Source organism: Myotis yumanensis, unplaced genomic scaffold (genome assembly GCF_028538775.1).
Source record: "Myotis yumanensis isolate MYYU_CA2020_CCGP unplaced genomic scaffold, mMyoYum1.0.hap1 SCAF_1, whole genome shotgun sequence".
NCBI lineage: Eukaryota > Metazoa > Chordata > Mammalia > Chiroptera > Vespertilionidae > Myotis > Myotis yumanensis.
The window spans coordinates 25006412-25027345 of NW_027223752.1; the positions used below are offsets into that span (position 1 = coordinate 25006412).

Here is a 20934-nt window from a genome sequence, read left to right on the forward strand (position 1 = left end):
ATTTAAAAAAAACATTTTTTTAAAATTGATAAATCACTCTATAAGATGTCACTCTATAAGATAGTAATGCATGTCCGTGGTTAGAGAAAAAGTTTAACTCTTAACAAAATGACAGTTCCTTAATATTTTGCTAGATATTGTTACCTTTTTCAAAATGTGTTTACCATCTCTTACTTTATATTCTTATTCTTTGTTCTTATCTTTTTACAACAAAAAAATGAACAATGAAATTTATACTGCAATTACCTGAATGCTCATCTTAGGGATTTAGGACTTGTCCTTGCCTGAACTTAGATTCCTGTACCTAAGATCTGGATTAGTCTGTACCCTGGGTTGCAGGTGACAACACATCAAATCAAATAAGTTTAAGCAAAAATAGGAACCTATTAAGTAGGAGTTGACTGGCTGTGTGTGGTAGAGACAGGTTGGCTGTTAACAAACCCATTGCTTCACTCCTATGGGCCCTCAGCTGCACCCGTTTCCCATTCTCCCTGCAGCTGGGCATACCCATGTGACTGGGTTCTGCCACTTAAATGTGGCCAGAAGTGATATATACCACTTCCTGGCCTGACTCATGAATCCCTACCCTGTGCAATCTCCACCCCGTACTCCTCCATTTTATTCCTGAGTGGAGAAAGCTTCAAAACAAAGAGAAGTGGTGAACACAATGAAAGTTGCCTGCGTCTCAGAGTCACTGCTCAAAGAAAAGCCAACCAATGGAGAGATGCAACCAGCATAGAATGTGTAAGTAAAATTACTTATATAGTATAGTTTTAAGCAACTAACATTTTGGAATGGTATTGACCACTGAATACACTTGGGTAGCTTACATAATAGAAAGAGAAAAGGAACATCCAAGTTGTGAGAAGGGCTGTTAAGCAGTTGGGTTCCTTCAGAAACAACTAAAACCAACGCTGAAATGTCTTTCCAAATGTCTGTTTAATTGTTTCTAGAGAGGTACTAAAACCATTTTCTCTCAATCTGTGGGGAGAGTGAGACAGATCAGGTGCCATAAATTTTACTCAGAGGAGAGAGATTTAGTGATATTTAGAAGCAAATAGGAAAGAATACAGAGAGAAAAAAGGTAGTCAAGAGGCATTGGATAAAAAACAAGGGGGTCAAGCTGAAGCTTATCTGTTGCGCTGGAGCTAAGGACTGTTTTTATACCTTCCTTGAAGGAAAAGAAAGATAACTCCATTGATACTTAGAACCCTAAATCTCTGATTTGAATTTGCTAAAACAAAATTCAGAATGTTATAGTGGCTTTTAGATATCCAGACAAAGGGATAAGTATTTTATTCTTATAAGTTAATATTTTACTTATTTATGCCTTAGCTGCTATGTAGAGTAGCCAGTACCTTGTGGACTCTCTACAACACTGTTTTTGACTCCCAATTCTTATTTTAATAAGTGCCTAATATGTTTTCTCACTAATGGTTTGTTGACTTGTCACTTCTTCCGCCCCCTCCCAAGATTTATTTGGATGTATGAATTCTGATTAGAAATTTCATTAGATTACAGAAAGAAGGCACTCTGTTGTTTTTAGAGCAAGCCTAAATTAGGAATGTCTCTCTTTTCTGGACTAGATCTTACTTTGCTTCTTTGGATTATATTGAGACAGGGATTTTAAAATACTGATAATCATATGCTGATCAAAGAGGATTATGTCCCTTGTTCCCTATTAAATACTTTATAAGGTCAAGGAATACTGGAATATTACCTGCTTTACTTTGTGCTCTTTGTCGAAGATGGGAAACTTCAGTAGTCAAAACATTCCCCTTCCCTAGAACCCAAGATGGAATACAAACAGTAAAAATGAACCTCACTGTCTTACAAATGAACCACATAACCGCAATAAAGAGGGTGGGGAAGGAAAGAACTAAGTAATCTTGACAAATGTTATTGCAACAAATACTGTAAGGCTAAAGATAGGAAAAACTGTACACAGATTTTGTGCTCTAGTTAGTAAATTTGTTGTTCACAGAGATTGAATTAGCAATTCTATAACTTCTTTATTTGGATTCTAGGATTGAATAAATAAGTAAATATAATGGCATGATCATGAAAGCCAGGCTTCTTGTCAGAAAAAGAAGTTGCATTGCAAATAACTAAAAGGGGAGGCTACAGAGAATGCTTTTGGTTTGGAATCAGAGGTATCAGCATGAACTCCTGGAAATAGGTAAAGGAACATATGCATGTATGGGTTAGAATACATCCATCTATTTCTAGCTCTGCCACTGGGAGAGCCTAGAAGTAACGACAACTCAGTAGCAAAAAGAATACCCAGACTCCAGATACTGGTTTCTTAATACCATTCACCAGCTAAAAGATCCAGACTCCTCAAAAAAATATCTGATTCAAAGGCTGGGGTCAGAGAAAGTGCATGATGAGCCTAGATTACAGCCGTGGGAAAACTACGGCCTGCGGGCCAGATCCGGCCCGTTTGAAATGAATAAAACTAAAAAAAAAAAAAAAGACCATACCCTTTTTTATGTAATGATGTTTACTTTGAATTTGTATTAGTTCACACAAACACTCCATCCATGCTTTTGTTCCGGCCCTCCGGTCCAGTTTAAGAACCCATTGTGGCCCTCAAGTCAAAAAGTTTGCCCACCCCTGGCCTAGAACATGTTATGATGCCAGAACATAAGTGCTCAAAAGCAGATGGGAACATGTCAGGGAGTCAACTTGAAGGAATTCCTAATGACACATCTGAGACAATCTGTGTAGTCAAATGGGTAATTATAATAATGGCGTAAGATACATGGCATAAAATGAATATCCATGAGTCCATACAGACATAAATAATTAAATAAGTGGTGGAGAAGGGGCAGCTCTTTAAGTTGAATTCCAATGAAGCAATGAGGAAGGCCTAGTGGAAAAAAATGTCCAAGCACTGTCAAACCAAGAGGAGCCTAAAGAGAATTGTCAACTAAATGTAATGTGGCATCTTGGGTGGAATTCTGGACAGAAAAGGACAGGAGGTAGAACTAAGAAAATCTGAACAAATTTTAGTTAATAACGGGACAATATTAATTATAACAAATATATTAATGTAAGATGTTATTTATAGGGGAAATTAGGTGGGGAACACATGTATATGTTTCAAGTGTCCAAAAATAGTCTATTAATTTTTTTTTTAAATCACCATTTGGTAAATTCTGTCGTACTAATTGTTGCGGTTGCGTGTTGTCAATAGATATAAAAATTGTGGGCAAAAATATGAAGAGAAATAGAACACTTAATGTAGTTTCAAAGTATTCCAGCATAAAATGCTTTTTAATTGCAAAGGGAGAATCAGTAATTTTATAGTTAAGAAACCTGGAAGACACCACCTTATCAAAATGATTAAAAGTAACATCACCAATAATAAAACTCATTGATATCCTGTGCCTCGTAATAATATGCAATTTCCTTATGGGCAGTACTTCTGAAGTGTTAACATTTATACGAATCACCTAGGGATCTTGTTAAACATGAAGATGCTGATTGAGGAGGGATAGGGCCTGAGATTCTGAATTTCTGGTGAGATATTGAGATTCTGAGGCTGCTATCAGGAGGGCCACACTTTTCAATCAAGGCCTGAAGGGGAAACCTGTAACCTTTTTGGCAAAATGGGGAGTAGGAGTTGGGTGGCAAGAGAGTATTCTCATACCTTTAATGACCTTTCTCCAGGTTTTCCTTGACCTTACTTGAGATGCAAAGGGATTCATTTCTTTCCCCAATGCTCTTTTAGTATCATAAATATCCAAAACTTAAATAAGTATTATTTCTAAGCAAAAAAGTTTAAGTGGGGGACTAGCATGTAACAAGAATTTTTCTTTCTCAGAGCAGATACATAGCCCATCTGCTCTGGAAGAGGCAAGAGATCCAAGCATACTTTACTTAATTGCAGTAGTTTATAGTCTCTGCATGTTAATATCTGGTATCCAAACTTGGTTACACTGTGCATGAGAAGGGCACACTAAGGCACCATTTAGGGAATGATCCTGAAGGTCTGTCACCACTACTCTGAATGACAGGCAGTGCATTAGCACCAACACTGAGGAGAAAATTTCCGGCAGCATGGGGCAATACATAACACAGTCACTGTATACTCATTTCCTGGTGTTGACTCAGATGGAATTCTGTGTCCTTCATAGAATTCTGCATTTGGTGGCTGTTCAGGCTTCTCAGTAGTTGATGCTGGCCTGGCCAACATCCCTAACCTTCCCATTTCAGAGATAGCAGCTGCCTAACGATGTAGAACTAAAGGGCCCTCTTAAGCAGGATGATTGGGGAAAAAAAGAACCACTTGAGTCATTTTTTTCTTGGCCTTAGTTGTGGGACTGAAAGATCCTCAATTATAAGCAAACATGAATGGCTTTGCTCCCTGGTATGATTGCATTTTAGTTTCAGGGTCATATAGGAATTCATGGGAGCTGATCAAACCTCATCTAAGAAAATGAAATTGGGGTGGGAGAGTGTCTAGGTACCAAGATTTGGGTTGGCCCCTGGAGAGGCTCCCTCTTAGCCAGCTTGACACCAAGTTGAAAGTGGAGGGAGATAGCATATATTTTTTTTTATTTTTTGTTCCAGAACATTTTTTTTTTTTTCTGGCTCCACATCACAGTCTCTACTTTCATTACTTTTACTTTCAGCAGGCTTTTCTACCATGTTCTGTCATTATTGAATCAACAATGATTTGGAAAATCTGCCTGGCTTTTGATTCAGCTCAGTACTCCCATCCCTAACTCCAATGTTGTCTCACAAATGACCTTCCCTGACCTTGTGTCTTGCATCTCACAGACAATCAATATTTTACCTTTGACATAATCCTTTACCTGAACTTCATCAGGCCCTCATGAGGCAGGCGATGCCTTCCAAATTCTGAGGGATAGTCATCTCTAACCTAGAATTCTATTCTAAGTCAAACTTCTAATAGCTTCCCACCAAAAAAGTCAATACTATTTCTGGTAAAAGATTTCTTCAAAACTACTGAATATATGATATAATAAAGTAAGAAATAAACCAAATATAAGGATCTGGGATCCAGAAAACATGGAAACCAACACAGGCAAGGACTAAAAGGAATAGCCAACATGATGATGAAGAAAGATCCCTGCATAGCATCTGTGAAACAGACCACAAGATTGACAGTCCAGACAGAACAAGACAGTAGAGGACCCACAGAGGAATTAAATTGAACTCTATTGGGAGTTTGGAAGAAGGCAAAATATGTGTGGGGGAAAAGGAAGGCAAGGAAGGCACGTAAAAAGATCATTGTTCTTCTTTCCTTTAATCACGTGGGATGCATTAAGAAATTACTGTACATGTGCTACTATGAGACATGAAGAAACAAAAAGTGGAAAGGAAGAGCTAACCAAGCTATAAATGTTAGCTGAGGATAAGACCCAGAAAGGAACACCAAAGAGAGGGCTGTTTTGTTGAAAGCCTTGGAAAACTGACATTTAATATAATAAATAAATAGATACATGAAAATGTCAGACATTGGTTGTTATCATTCAAATAAGTGGAAGGAGTGATTTAATTCAAGGGATAAATAACATTGATAGTGGTCTTAAGAATCAAGTGACTAAAGTAATTCAATAAAAAAAACAAAAAACAATTATGTATGTCCTGTGTGCCAGATGCTATGGGGACAAATAACATCTCTTCCCTCAAGGACCTCACAAACTATGCCACATAAGACTTTCACACAAACACTATGATGTAAACTGTGATAAGAAATAATGCAATGAATGCTCTGGGGAGTATGGAGGAATGAGCAATGACGTCAGAATAGCCGGACTTGGGAAGGATACAAGGAGAGTTGCATGTGAATGGCATTGCCCAATACCTAGTGTGAACAGATTTCTTTCTCGAGTTCTTATTTCTCTTTTTTCATTTGAACAGAATGTAAATGACAAGGAACCTATTAATTAACTCTAAAATATCCTTTGAGTTAGGAGAGATTTGTATCTGGAGATAGGAAAGGGGAAGAGAATCATTACAGATGAAGAAGGCACTCTATATAAGAGAATTACAGAGATAGGGTGACAAAGGGTGTCTTGAGGAAAATAGCAAATATTCCATGAGAATAGAAAGTGCATGAAAGAGATTTGGTCTGTGGTTAGTGAAGAACAGTGAATGTTAAGAGAAAATCAATTTATTCAACCAAAATAAATGAATGAGATCTTGAAAGTAAACTGCCTCATAGATGGCCTTGGGCAAAAGTTGTGGTTGGCCTTGTTTTCCCAGTGCTAGCTAGTGTCTATTTAATGGAATAAAATCAACAATCTGTCCTTTGAGGTAAATGCAAAGGGGCCATTTCCTGAAGAATCATCACTAATGATATTTTCAACTAGTAACATTAATTCTGATCACTTACATTTACTCAGTATTTTACATTCAAGTGAGCACTTCATTGAACCATCCTGGTTTCTTTCTCTAGGTGGCAGGTATTATTAGTAAATTCATTGTACAGATAAGTAAAACTGAGACTTAGATAAGTTAAGTGACCTGTGGATTTTGAAACCGATACTTCCTCTTTATACATAGGTGTTTAGACTCACTCATTTATAAAATTGTGTAATGGTCATTACCAAGGCTTTTAGAATGCAGTCTCTCATTTGCTGTGCACATGACCAAAAAACATTTTCCCACTAAGTTTTTTTTCTGCTATGTTGGCAGTGTTCAGCTTATTTGGGAACATTTTATTAACCATTACTTATCTACATTGCCTAGATCAGCACTGTTCACTATAAATATAACACAAGCTATATGTGATTTGGTAATTGCTATTAATAATCAGTGAGATTTTTGTAAGAGGTGTCTTAGATCTCTAGATCCTTGATGTCCTTTGTCTAGCTAATCTTTCTGGGCTGCTAGTGACCATGTAGTTTTTGAATATATGATCATCTCTATTCCTATAAAAAATGTGTAACTGTGTAACATTATTGAAGGATCATGACATTATGATACTGATTTATTTTATCCTACAAGATGCTCAAATTGTTGCATTTCATTTAAAGTTGGCCAAAAATTATATAATTACAATCCTAAATATGGTTTAAAATAGTACATAGTACATTAAAATACAATGTACTATGTTTCATTAAATCTGAGATGGTATCAGAAGTATGATGAACCATAATTTTATATACCACTAAGAAATATTCTGCTAATTAAATTATGACATGTAACTAATTATAAGACATTAAAATGTTAGAAAATATCTATCTTACAATGAAAAAATATACTGGTTACAGGGTAGTGAAATTATACATGGTTTAAATTCTCTTTCTTATAATATATTCATGTTTCCACATTTTTTAGAAGTTGACATATATTAATTTATTATCAAAAATTTAAATTTTTAAGTTAGAACATTTCCACAACCAGAAATATAGATATGCAATATAGATAGTAAACATCAATGATTCATGCTATTCTTACATTTTGAATTAAATCCAGTAACAATCTTGTGATTGACATGTGTGAGAATAAATTCCCTAAAACAGACTGTTGTCACACAGTTTAAAAGGGAAAAGGGTTTCCTGAGAAACATGGTAAAGTCATATCTATTTTAATTCCTACCTCTGCCCCATGCCAGATACCTAATGAACATAAAACTTTCATTTGGAAGTGTAAACTCTTACTTGTATTGAAAATTGGAAATGATTAAAATCCCAAAACATAGTTTATGAATTGTAACCATTCATTAAATATAATGAGACTGAGATCAAATGGATGGAAGACACTGAAAACCAATGGATGCCACTGTGAGTCTAGATACTTCTCAATGTAAGTGAGGTTCCTAATGGATTCATTTAATGATTTTTTTTAACTTGGAACAACAGGGAGTGAGGGTGTGGATGACCATGAGAAAAGTGAAGAACATGATTGTTGGGCGTGGACCGCTGACTAAAGATTCACTCAATCTCCAAATAAAACATCTTTGTGGTAAGATGCTTCCTTGCAAGCCCCATAGACCTGCCTGGGTGATCTGATGCAAAAAGATCCCCCTAGGACAGAAGACAGCACAGATTCAGTGAGAAAAAGTTCATAGATGACAAACCAGTTGACACAGGTCACACACCTGCCTGTTCAGACTGTTCTTCAGGAAAAAGTAGGCCAGGTTAGAATTGCTAATGTGCAGAGATGAATGATAAGCAGAAGGCTTCCAAACAAGATCTTGGCACAGTTGCCACAAAAAAAGGGGGGGGGGGGAAGGGGGATGAAAGAACATAAATTACATTAAAGGACAGGAAAATATACATTTCTTAGGAAATAGAAAAAAATTTCAGCCAAATATTTCTTTATAACCTCAGAGAATTAGAGAGACAGAGAGATATTTTGGGGAAAAAAATTAATGAGCTAAATGATTAAAAGACTTGCTATTTAATCTCTTTTATCTCATTATAATTTTTAAAATTAAAAGATATTGAAAAACGATATTAGAAGAGAGAAAGAGCATTGGCAAAGCTCAGGAAATAGGTTCAGAAAAAAACAACAACACTGTTACATAAATAGAAACTACATTAAAAGCAGCAGCAAAAAATAGAATGGATATTAATCAAAACATTTCAAACCTCAAAAGTATCATGTCAATGACATCATATTCAGGCTTAAGGATGTCACAAAGGAAAATATAATTAGAAAGCTGCTAGATCTGAAAGATAAGGGAGCTACCTGAGGTATAAAACTTATAGCATTAGAACTCTATTCAAAGATAAAATAGAACAGAAATCCTCACAAATAAAAAAGCAAGAATTTCTAGGATGTGGGTGTGATAGATTAACCCCGTAAAGAAAAAAGCAGTTAACCTTTAAGTGTGATCTGGTCTTAGAGTTTACTCATTATATGCAATTCACACACACACACACACACACACACACACGAGAAAGAGAGAGAGAGAGAGAGAGAGAGAGAGAGAGAGAGAGAGAAAGAGAGAGAATTTTATAGCTAGCCAAGATGTTGGTTTTGTATAAATACCACAAAATAACATTTCAAGCAAGCAAAGACTCATGAAATATAGCACTCATGAACCTCTCTTGGAAAATAGAAAAAAAAAGACAACCAAAAGCATAAATGAAAAAAAAAAAAAACTTCCTTAATGAATAAATTCAAATCTCCCAAAGGAATAAATCAAATAATGAATATAGAAAGAGAGGCTGTGGGTTGAAAGAATTGTCAGGGAACACAGAATCAATTTAATATGGCCCACAGTTTGAACAACAATGGGATTATAATGACAAACTAAATGTAAATGTTAAAAGCCTTAACAACATAAAATTAAAATATGGTACATAAATATCTGACAGTGTAGGAAAATAGAGGTAGAAGAAAGTGTAGGTGGGGAAATCTTGTCATATTTCATTGTTGGAAACACTGAATGGCATAAATACTGCCTAAAGGTAAAAAAAATCAAGAAATAGCACTTGTATTATAAATAAAATCATGAAGAAAACCCATATAGAAGAGTAAAAACAAAATAAGGCACCATATAATGATAGAAAACAAAAAAAATTTAAATATATATAACAAATAGTTTTAAGACCCAACTTACCTGTCATAACAAATGGTTGTAATAAATAAAAAATTATCTTTTCAAAGAAAAAAGGACTTTCAATTTGGTTTTAAAACAAACTTCAACAAAAATCAAACAAATAATCCATATTGTCTATACTAATAAAAGCGTGATATGATAATTAGACTAGACAGCTGAATGACCTTCCGGATGACTTCCGGATGAAGATGGGGCTGTGAGGGCTGAGCCCCTTGCATGAATTTTGTGCATTGGGCCTCTAGTTAGAATATAAAAACCCTGGGAAACACCTACATTTCAATTAGTTTGAAGATAGTTAAACATATTTTAGTTCATCCATACCTCAGAATATTCTACAGGACTTTAAAAAAGGCAGATATCTATCATCGATCTATTTATCATCTATCGATCAATCAATCATCTAGTCTAACAATCCATTTATTCATCCACCCATACATCTAACATAGATAGAGATATACAGATTTTTCACTAATATGTAGATATGGCTAAAATATTCTGTTATTTGAAAAGAATACATTATAGATAATTTTTAATAGTATAAAACTGATTTGAGCCCCACCAGTGTGGCTCAGTGGTTGAGTGTTGACCTATAAACAGGGAGGTCTCAGCTGGATTCCTGATCAACGCACATGCTTAGGTTACAGGCTAGGTTCCCTGTAGCAGACATGGAGCAGGCAGTCGATCAATGATACTCTCTCATCATTGATGTTTCTATCTCTCCCTCTTCCTTTCTCTCTGAAATCAATAAAAATGTATTTTTAAAAATTGATTTTAAAAGCCTATAAGTAAACAGAAAATTCTAAAAGGATAACAAGAAGCTGTTTAAATTAGTTATATCCTGAGTAAAACTATCCATATTATGTCTTTCTGACTGAATTTTAATCATGGTCATATATTACTTTAAAGATTAACTTAAAAATAAAAATTGCTTTCCTTTGTAAAAGAATAATGTTTTCAGCCAATTTTGCGAAGTTTTATCTTTCATTCCACCATGAAACATAATGCTATCAATTATAACACAATGGCTAAAAATAGCATAATACATCAAATTTGATTTTCTACTTAAGCTAGTTAAATTCATGAAATTTTGGAGAGAACATAGTATATGTTCATCATTTTTACATATTTTCTTAACAAAATGTACAGTCACAATTTAAGATAAATCATGTAAATATTTAGGATATGTTTTACAAGTTTTTTTCTTTTTGCTTTTTAAATGAAAAAATCTCCAACAATAACAAAAAATTTTTTTCACATCTTGCACAAAAAAAATTTTTCAAGTTATATAGGAAATTTAAAAGACCAAAGAGAAAACACTATTAGAAATGTTAAGGGGATTGCAGGTGGTTATTTTATTTAAACTATATTAAAAATTCTGCAGTTAGCCCTGGCCAGTTTGGCTCTGTGGATAGAGCATCGGCCTGCGGACTGAGGGGTCTCAGGTTTGATTCTGGTCAAGGGCATGTACCTTGGTTGCAGGCACATCCCCAGTAGGGGGTGTGCAGGAGGCAGCTGATCAATGTTTCTCTCTCATCGATGTTTCTAACTCTCTATCCCTCTCCCTTCCTCTCTGTAAAAAATCAATAAAATATATTTTAAAAATTCTGCAGTTAAATCATATCACTTTGAAATGGAAAGAAAAGAATATATAAGAAGGAGGCAAAAGTCAGATTATGGAATGAAAATTTCATTAAAAAATCATACACTTTCCAACTGCTGGGCTTTCTACTTCTCTTCTTCCCTTTCTCCCTTCCTTAAAGACTTCCAACTGAGGACATTTGTTGAACCCCTCGAAAGTACTAGTTTCCTTGTAGGAGTGTATATTTCATTGGTGAAGAGAGACACGACTACTAATAACAGTAGTATAATTTAGTTTGTGCTAAGTAGAATATTTAGAAGTACAGAAAAGAATTTTGTCAATTGAATAAATGTCTGGGAAGCTTAGAGATAATATAGTGGAAGACCTTTGAACTAATTCTTGAAGAAAGATCATTTTTGCCAGTTATTTAGAATAAGGGAGTTAGAAATTCACAGCCTGAGAATCAACTTCGCATAAGTTAAAGATCCTCAGAAAACCGTGTGGTTTGACAGGAGGACATGCTCTGTTGTCTGGTGGGTGTGAAGGTAAAAATCCTGCAATTGAAGACTGGGGTCTGCTTGTGAAAGGACATTAATGTCACTCCAAAAAGTCTGAATTGTATTTAAGTGATTTGTGGTCTATGGAGTTGGTGGATAATGATGGAAAGGACAAGAGATTTATTATGATCAGAGTGATGGGGTGGAGAGTCATGGAATTTCTATGCATGTCTAAAGAAACAAGTTTTTTAAAGCTTGAGAAATTCTGTGATGGGTGATGAGACACCACCACGGGTTTCCACTCTAAAAAAACAACAACACATAAAGATAAATTGACTGTGAAGTGCATGAAGCTTAAGTTTCTAAGATCTTCACTTTCTAAGCCCTAAAAAGGCCCCTCCTGGAAAACTGTGTACACAGCAGACACCACGAAGTCTGGCTGTGCCCCTACTGATCCCATCTATGCTCAGTGGAATGGCCGGCATATAATAGACTCAAATTACCATGAGAGTCTATTGAGAAAATTATTTCTTTAAGTTATTTTTCTCTACTTTTCTCCTAAAAGTCTTGTCTCTGCCTTCTCAGTGAGCAGGGAGATCAGGAGCAAGCGGCAATACCCTCCGTCAATAATAATCACAGATGTTGACTTTCTGGGTTGCTATTCTCTTCCCTGCCCTTCGCAATAGCAAGAAAACAGAATAAGTAGCCTCTGCAACACAAACACACAAAAATCTAGAAAAGCACAGATCAGAGAAAAAAAATAGAACCCTGAAGACTCAAAGATTGTCATATTGCAGCCCCCAAACTCAATGTGGGTAACAGAGAGGGGTGTAAGTAATATAACTTCAGTTGGTAGTTAGGTTTTTTTTTTCTGAGGCCATAAGGGTGTTGAAACCATACTAGGACTAATTCAAATTATTCAATAACCTAATTAATATAAATTAATGTAACCAGTTAGTTCCATTAATGAGTATAATTTCTTAATGAAATCAGAGTCAAGAGCTCAATATGAACGAGTTAACTTTTATCTATTGCAGAGTACATGTTGTGCTCTTTACCCCAGTTACTCCTGGCATAAGAGTATGTGGTCATGAAAAAAATGGAGGGGAGGTTGCCAGGGGCGGGGAGCAAGCAGAGCAGAAAATATTTAAAAAGAAGAATATTCCTAGTTTATATAATCCATCACTACACTGGAAAAACTAACACCTGTGTTGTGAAATAAATTGGTAGCACCATCTTTATTAGAGAGGACCAAACATTATTATTTGCTAAACTTCAGTAGGTTACACAACGTTATATTCCCTGTAAGATCAAACACCAATGTTTACCAGTATGTCAATAATTGAATGCTTTCTTACTCCTGAGTGATTTTCAAATACTTTTAGCAAAGCGACTTTGGGTACCGTCCAAGTAAACACTGTAAGTCTTGGAAGTAACTTTGAAACATGATTAATACATTTGGAAATTAAAGGGTTGTAAATTGTTATGAGAAGGGGATTCACTTCCTGGAGTTTTTATAGGTGGTCCAGATTTAAACATAAAGTACAAAGAACTTAAAACAGCTGATGGATTAAGAATATATATTGATAAGTTTTTTAAAAGCTGTAGGAAAATGTTAGATCATAGAAAATTTGAGTTTCAATGAGAACTTAGTCAATCCTGAGTTCAGAAGAGACTCAGTTAATGCATCCTTAAATGTGCTCAAAAGAAGTTACAGAGCAGTAATATGCATGTTGTATACATAAATGCACATATAAAGTATACGTAGCTACCTAAATATGTGTGTGTGCTTAGATGCAACTGAATATCAATGGACAAAAGCCAACTAAATATTTAAAGAACAATATATGTATTATATTTTTAGTTATTCCTTTTATAAAGGAGTTTCTGAGGCTAATAATTTTCTGTTTAAAGGCTACTCTAATGACCTCTGACATTCTGTACATCTCTGCAATTTTTACAGAATTATGAGCATTGAGAATTTACTATTTACAAGGTCCTTGACATTTATTTTAAATTATGTAATTTTCCACAATAATTTTAAAAACTCTATTACTGTCTTTATATTAGAAGTGAGAAAATTGAAGCTATAAGAGAATAAGTAATGGGCCTCATAACAAAGGGAAAGACTAAATTTTGTCTGGTTTTGAAACCCATCTTTTAATTATATGCTATACTCTTTGTTTTGTACCATTTATCAGAACTGGTAGCATGTAAAAATATATCCATGGGTTTAAGTTGTAAAGTTTTCAAAATTCAAAACCATTTGTGAAATTTAAAACAAAATCAAAGCCATAAACAAAACACCTATTTTCATAAGTGACAAGGCAGATGAACTTATTTAAACCAATAAGTGATTAGACTTGACAATAAAAGGTGAAATGGAAATACAAGTGTGATTTTAGTACTCAAGTTACTATCACTAAGGCTAATAACTCACTTTCTACCTTAGCCAAAATATGAACTCTGTATGATGAATTATGCATTACTTATGCTAAGTTTGATTGTGAAATTTCTAAAGAATTTACTTAATCCTGTTTTTCCAGTTAGAGCTTTTACTTGCTTCAGGGAGAATTTGGTAGTGAGGGGAAGTTTATGGAAAAGTAAGAGGAAGTAAGAAAGATTTCTCTAACCCTCCTCACTAGGGAATTTGGGGAATTTATGGAGATACTATTATAAAAAGAAGAAGCAATAAGAAAAACAATAGCTGACATTTCTTGAATGCTTACAATTGTTAGGTTCTGTTTGAATGGTTTACCTATGACAACTTGCTTAAGCCTCACAAAATAAAGGCAAGAATAAACCTAATAAGAAACGCGGGCACTATGGCACTTCTTTTTGTGATAGAATTGGACTCTGCTTAATGAAAAAAAGTGAATATATGAATCATATACATGAACCGTCAGTCATTTGCTATGTGGAAAGAATTATAGTTACTTTAAATACAAAACTTTTCTAACACATTTTAACTACAATTGAATTTGTAAAATATGGGTTTAGATAGAAACTTTCAAAAGTTATCATTTTTGAATTAAAAATTATATACTTTGTGCTTTTCACATTTGTTTGTCAACACTACTGAACCTAATGATGCCTGGCTAAATTAGAGAGATAAGGTTAACTAGTGACAGGATTCCTCTTTGATTTTTGTTTTTGGGGGTATTGTTAAAGTCATTTACTAGATACTAAATGGGTGACTTAGGGTTTTCTTCTTTTCCTTCTATACTTGTAGGTACTTTGGTGGGTCTAACAATTGAATTGACATAAGATAGAGTAACAATAGAAACCATTTAATTTTGTACATATGAGACTCACATAAAAATGAGTCCCAAAGTCAGGGAATTTATGCTTATATGACATCCTGAGCTAACAAATAGGGTAGGGGCCTGGATCTTTGAAGGGGAGGAGGACAATTCACAGGAAGATAAGATGTTTATATGTTTAGATATTTAGATGTTTGCCCTGCCATACAGGTAATTCTTTCAGATAGAAGTTTATTTCTAGTGATAGCTCCCTTTTTGGGCCAGGCCCCCTACCTAAATTCTTTTAGGTAATTAGGGAGAGTGAAAGTTTTTCTTGATTCTGCTGGGTCTTGATCACCTTCAACTCCCAGTAATCCACATGAAATACTAATGCTTATTGCATGTATATATATATATATAGCTAATATGCTAAGTGTCTGACCATCAGACTGGTCACTATGACACGCACTGACCATTTATAGAGAAATGGCACCATGGACCTGGCACCCACAAAGCAACACTTGGCTTCCTCCAAGTTGGACACAGGCCCCACCACCACCTCAGAGCAACACCTCACCAAATCACAGCTGATGCTGCTGAGACCCCATGGCACAAAATGTGGCCCACAGCCCAGCCCAGCCTGGAAATGGTGGCTGTGGGCACCAGGTAATGACATTACATAGCAATGTCCAGCTTCCTCTCCCTAGTGACTAGCCTCTTTGGAGTTTCTTCAGCCCAGGAACACTACTTGCTTTATAGCCAGGTGGAAACATTTTACACTTTAACCAAATGTCTGTGAAGCATTTTCCCATGCCTCATCTCATTTGAGCCTCACAGAAGTCCTGGAGTAGGTAGATAGGAGACTCAGTGGAATACTATTTTCTATTCATTAGTCAGAAAATGGAGATTTAGAAAGCTTAGAAACTTGACCTGACTGAAAAGAAGTAAGAAATGGTGGACCTTGAAAATTACTTCAGGTTTTCTCACTGTGCAGAATATAATCAAACACTGCTGCAGTTAAACATTTTATCCTTTGTTCTCCCTGTGTGATCTACAATAATAATCTGCTTTGTGTTGATAGTTACTGCTGTGTTGCTGAGAATTACCTGAAAGAGAAGTTGGGGTGCTTCACTGGGCTGGAAAAAGTTTTGCTACATCAGAAAGCAGGCCTAATTAAACAAGTTTATTCTATATATACTAGAGGCCCGGTGCATTACATTGTGCACTGGCAGGGGGTCCCTCAGTCTGGTCTGTGCCCTCTCATAGTTCAGGAGCCCTAGCGGGATGTCCACCTGCCTAATACATCAGGTGGACATCCCTCTCGCAGTCCGGGAGCCCTCACTCCATATTGCCCACCTGTTCACTGCTCCTTACCCCTCGGCTCACTGCTCCTTAGTGCTCCACAGAGGTGGGAGAGGCTCCCACCACCACTGCTGCACTTGCCAGCGTGAGCCCTGCTTCTGGCTGAGCGGTGCTCTCCCTGTGGGAGCGCACTGACTACCAGTGGGCAGCTACTACATTGAGTGTCTGCCCCTGGTTGTCAGTGCACATCATAGCGACTGGTCATTCTGGTCATTCTGCCATAACAGTTGCTTAGGCTTTTATCTATACTATCTATACTAATAAAAGAGTAATATGCTAATTAGACCTGGAGACCTTCTGGATATTCTTCCAGACAAAGCTGGGGGCTTGGCTGTCCTGCAAAAGGCCCCCAAAAGGCCCTCAGTCCCTCTCCAAGGCTGGCCACACCCCCCACAGGGACCCTCACCCCGATGGTTTGTGGCCAGCCTGAAAATGGCCCTCAGCCCCTCACCAAGGCCAGCCACACCTCCCAGCAGGGACCCCACCCCGAAGGGTGTTTGGCCAGCCTGAAAACAGCCCTCAGCTCCTCACCCAGGCTGTCCATATCCCTTAGCAGGGACCCCCACCCTGATGGGGGCATGGCCAGCCTGCAAACTGCTTGAGCCCCTCGCCCAGGCTGGCACCGCTCCCAGTGGGGACCCCCACCTGATGGGGCTGTGGCAGGCCTACAAACTGCCCCAGCCCCTCACTCAGGCTGGCCCCGCTACCCAAGGGAACCCTCACCCTGATCTGGGACCCCCTTCAGGGCAGACCAGCCGGCCCCCACCTGTGCACCAGGCCTTTATACTAGCTATACTAATAAAAGGATAATATGCTAATTATACCGGGAGACATTCCAGAAGATCTTCCGACGTCCTTCCGGACAAAGCCATGGTGGCGGGGCCGAGGCAGAGATGGTTAGGGGTGATCAGGGCAGGAGGAGAGGGCAGTTGGGGGTGATCAGAGCAGCAGGGGGGCCAGTTGGGGGCGAGCAGGCTGGCAGGGGAGGGCAAGTTGGGGGCAAGTAGGCTGGCAGGCAGAGTATTTAGGGGTGATCTGGAAGGCAGGAAGATGAGTGGTTAGGAGCCAGTGGTCCCGGATTGCGAGAGGGATGTCTGACTGCCATTTTAGGCCTGATCCCAAAGAATTGAGCCTAAACCGGCAGTTGGACATCCCCCGAGGGGTCTCAGATTGGAGATGGTGCAGGCTGGGCTGAAGGACATACCCCCATGCATGAATTTTGTGCACCGGGCCTCTACTTATATAGATAAAAGGCTAGGTTGACTTGCACATGTGCGATACATACAAAGCTCTCGCAGGCACCAATCACACATGTTGTGTTTCAGATCTGTCATTGTCGATCGTGAATTTGGTTGACACTTCTATTATAGAGAAAGGGCGAATAGCAATATTAAATATTAAATAGAAATATTAAATTATTTCTTCTAATTAATTTTCTTTCAATGTGCACGAATTTGTGCACCAAGTAACTAGTAGTTTTATATTTAAGATCATTTTTCTTGAATAATTAGTGTTTATTGCATGTAACATTATTACATATAAAATCGTTTTTCTTGATATATTAAAAAATACCAAAGTAATCCACATGCCAAAGTGTACATTTTAGGCTAAAATGTTCTGCTCCCCTTCAAATCATAGATTTCTTAAAATTGGAAGGAAAACCCTATGCTATCTAATAATAGACAAACATGGTAATTGACCATACCTTCACTACACCTCCCATTGGCTAATCAGCGAGATATGCAAATTAACTGCCAACAAAGATGGCAGTTAATTTGCATACGTAGGCGCGAAGTGGCGGAGCGAAGACTGAAGGCGGCTCCGGCTGGAGGGAAGGCCTGGGTTCCGGGTGCTGTAGGAAAACCGGTGCTGGCAGCCAAGGAAGGGAAGGCCTATTGCACGAATCTTTTCATGCAACAGGCATCTAGTATATTACATAATAGTCTACCTCTGCTGTGTTCTTATTGTCGATGCAAGAATGGCCAGACTTGCAGAGAATTTTTATATAAATGTATTTGAGCCAAACAGAGGGTACACCTGGAAGCAAGATCACAATAGACTGAGAAAAATGCTTCCTAGAAGGATGGTTGCAGGTTTGTTTGTGTGTGTGTGTGTTTTTTTTAATGTATTTGGTATTAGGAGGGGACATAAAGAAGATTAAATGAAGGGGGAGGAAAGGAAGGTGAGAATTGGATTACAGGATAGTTAAGATTATGTGCTTCCTTGAGGGTGGTTATACCTCCAAGGTGTCTGGGAAAGAGGATTACTCTGGTATTTCAAAGGTGTGTTAACTCAGATATATAAAAATAATGGACAGGGCTTGCTTAAGACAAAGATAAACCTTTTTATAAGCCTGGGCATGAGTACTCACCATCAGATCACCCTGTGAGGTTACTTTCTACAGAATCCTTTTTTCGTCCATACTATATAGATGTGGAAGGGGAGGGAAAAAAAGACAACTAGAAAGTGGTAAAGTGACATAACTTTTGCTGGGCAACCCTTTTTCCTAATTCATCTTTTTCTGCTATTATTGAATTATTCACGTTTTAATAATGTTTAGTTTTGGCTATTGTCTCAGATCATGTAGGTAAGTAGGTAAGGTAGGTTCTTGGCTATATGTCAGTAAAATTTGTAAATTGATTTCTTTTTAGCATATCACTTATTAATAATGTAGTTATCCTTTCAGAAAGAATAACTTGACCATCATAGTTCATAGTCTGAATATCAGAGTCTATTAACTGGTAACTAGTTTTCTATGTGTTCTTGACCTTTGTGTTTTTGCCCACAATTCAATAGTACCAAGTAATGAATATGTCACAGATCATACTCTATAAGATGTGAGGGCTTAATTTAATGGCTTAATTATAGACAGTTTCTTTAATAATTCTCAAGAGTGGTGTTGGGTCATCTTTCTAAGATACTAGAGAAGAATGTATGCCTGCTGACAATTACTTGTCAAGGGACAACCAGGGCAATTTGCTTCAATAAATACTTAATTTTTACTGACAATGTGCAGAATACAATGCTAGGTCATATGGGAAACCAAAGAAGTAAAGGACATGGTTCCTGGCTTTAAGGAGTTTCTGTGGTACTATGAGTCAGGATAAGGTGTTGGCATGGATAAATCAGAAGTGGAATTTAGCCATAAGATGAAGTAGATGGAAAAGTAAAAATGCTGACCTGAGGTGGCTGAAGGTGAACTAGTTCCAAATAACTCTTGTTTGTTTGAATTTGACTTTGTGCCAGGCACTTAAGCACTTCACTTGTATGAATACAAATATATATATATATATAATCTTATATAATAAAAGCCTAGGTGGCACGACATTCTTGTGGGACATCATCACAAGATGGCCGCCACAAGATGGCCATCAGTGGAGGGCAGTTGGGGGTGCCCAGGCCTGCAGGGGAGGGCAGTTGGGGGTGACCAGGCCAGCAGGGGAGGGCAGTTGGGGGTGATTGGGCCGGGAGGGGAGCAGTTAGGCATCAATCAGGCCAGCAGGGGAACAGTTAGGGGGCAATCAGGCTGGCAGGCAGAGGCAGTTAGGGGCAATCAGGCAGGCAAGCAGGTGAGCAGTTAGGAGCCAGCAGTCCTGGATTGTGAGAGGGATCCCAGATTGGAGAGCGTGCAGGCCGGGCTGAGGGACAACCCCCCTCCTACCCAGTGCATGATTTTCATGACCGGGCCTCTAGTATATATAATAACATATTAATCTAATTTATAATAAACCAATGACACAAACATTACTATTATTCCCATTTTGCAGAAGAGGAAACCTAGACAGAGATATTACTTGCTTAAAACCAGTTGCCTGTAAAGTGAAGGAAGCAGATTTCAAAATCAGGCAATATGACTCGAAGCCAAGTGATAAATCAATAACCACAGCTGTATGAAGACTGGGGCTTGAGTAGTGATTGATTTGTGACAAAAATGATCATATAATTGATGCATAGACACAAATATCTTAATGGAACCTCAGGCCATCTTGTTTCCTTAAATGTCACTATGGGTTGTGATCACATTTCCATTTTATTTAGCTTTATAGATGCTTTTAAATGCTCTATTCACTTCAGTGTAGGAAAACTTTGGGAAACCAGGCACTTTAAACATGAAATCATTATCCTGTTTATTAAGGATATTTTCAAAAATATTTTAAAATATTTTAATATTTTGTTTTAATATACTTTTATATTTTAGTAAGTATAATTAATAATATACAATTAAGATGTATTTATAATTAAATTGTATATAATTAAGTATAATAATTAAGATATATTTAATTAAATAATTTTAAAATATATTTTTTTGAAAAGTCATTGTACAAAGAAAATCAAAATGACAATCCTTACTCATCTTCCAATCAAAGAGACTACCTAGCAGGACCATCATACTTTTACTTATAAACTTTATGGAACAGGTGAAATTTCTAGTGATCTTTAAAGAAGGGTGAGTAGACTTGGAGGAAAATGGTATATTAGATGAAGGGTAGAATGTAAGGTAGAAAGTCCTATGTGGCAATGCCAGTTTTGTATTTGCTCCTCAATGAGACAATTTGCCATTTTCTTTCCTAAGAGTTTCATGCTTGTGATGGTTAGGAGAGGCATAAACTGATCTTTTAGGTAGATAACTAATCTTCCAGCTATTCATTTTAGATATTCTCCAAGAAATGTAAAAGGAACCATTGTAATAAAATTTATCCATCT

General features: G+C 37.0%; 1 non-coding gene across 1 annotated transcript; it reads left to right on the plus strand.

Annotated features, from left to right (window-relative positions):
- Window positions 1–6574: 6574 nt before the first annotated feature.
- LOC139001396 (small nucleolar RNA SNORA32) lies at window positions 6575–6696 on the plus strand. Its single transcript, XR_011469990.1, has one exon. It is a non-coding gene; the product is annotated as a small nucleolar RNA SNORA32 (small nucleolar RNA).
- Window positions 6697–20934: the final 14238 nt, after the last annotated feature.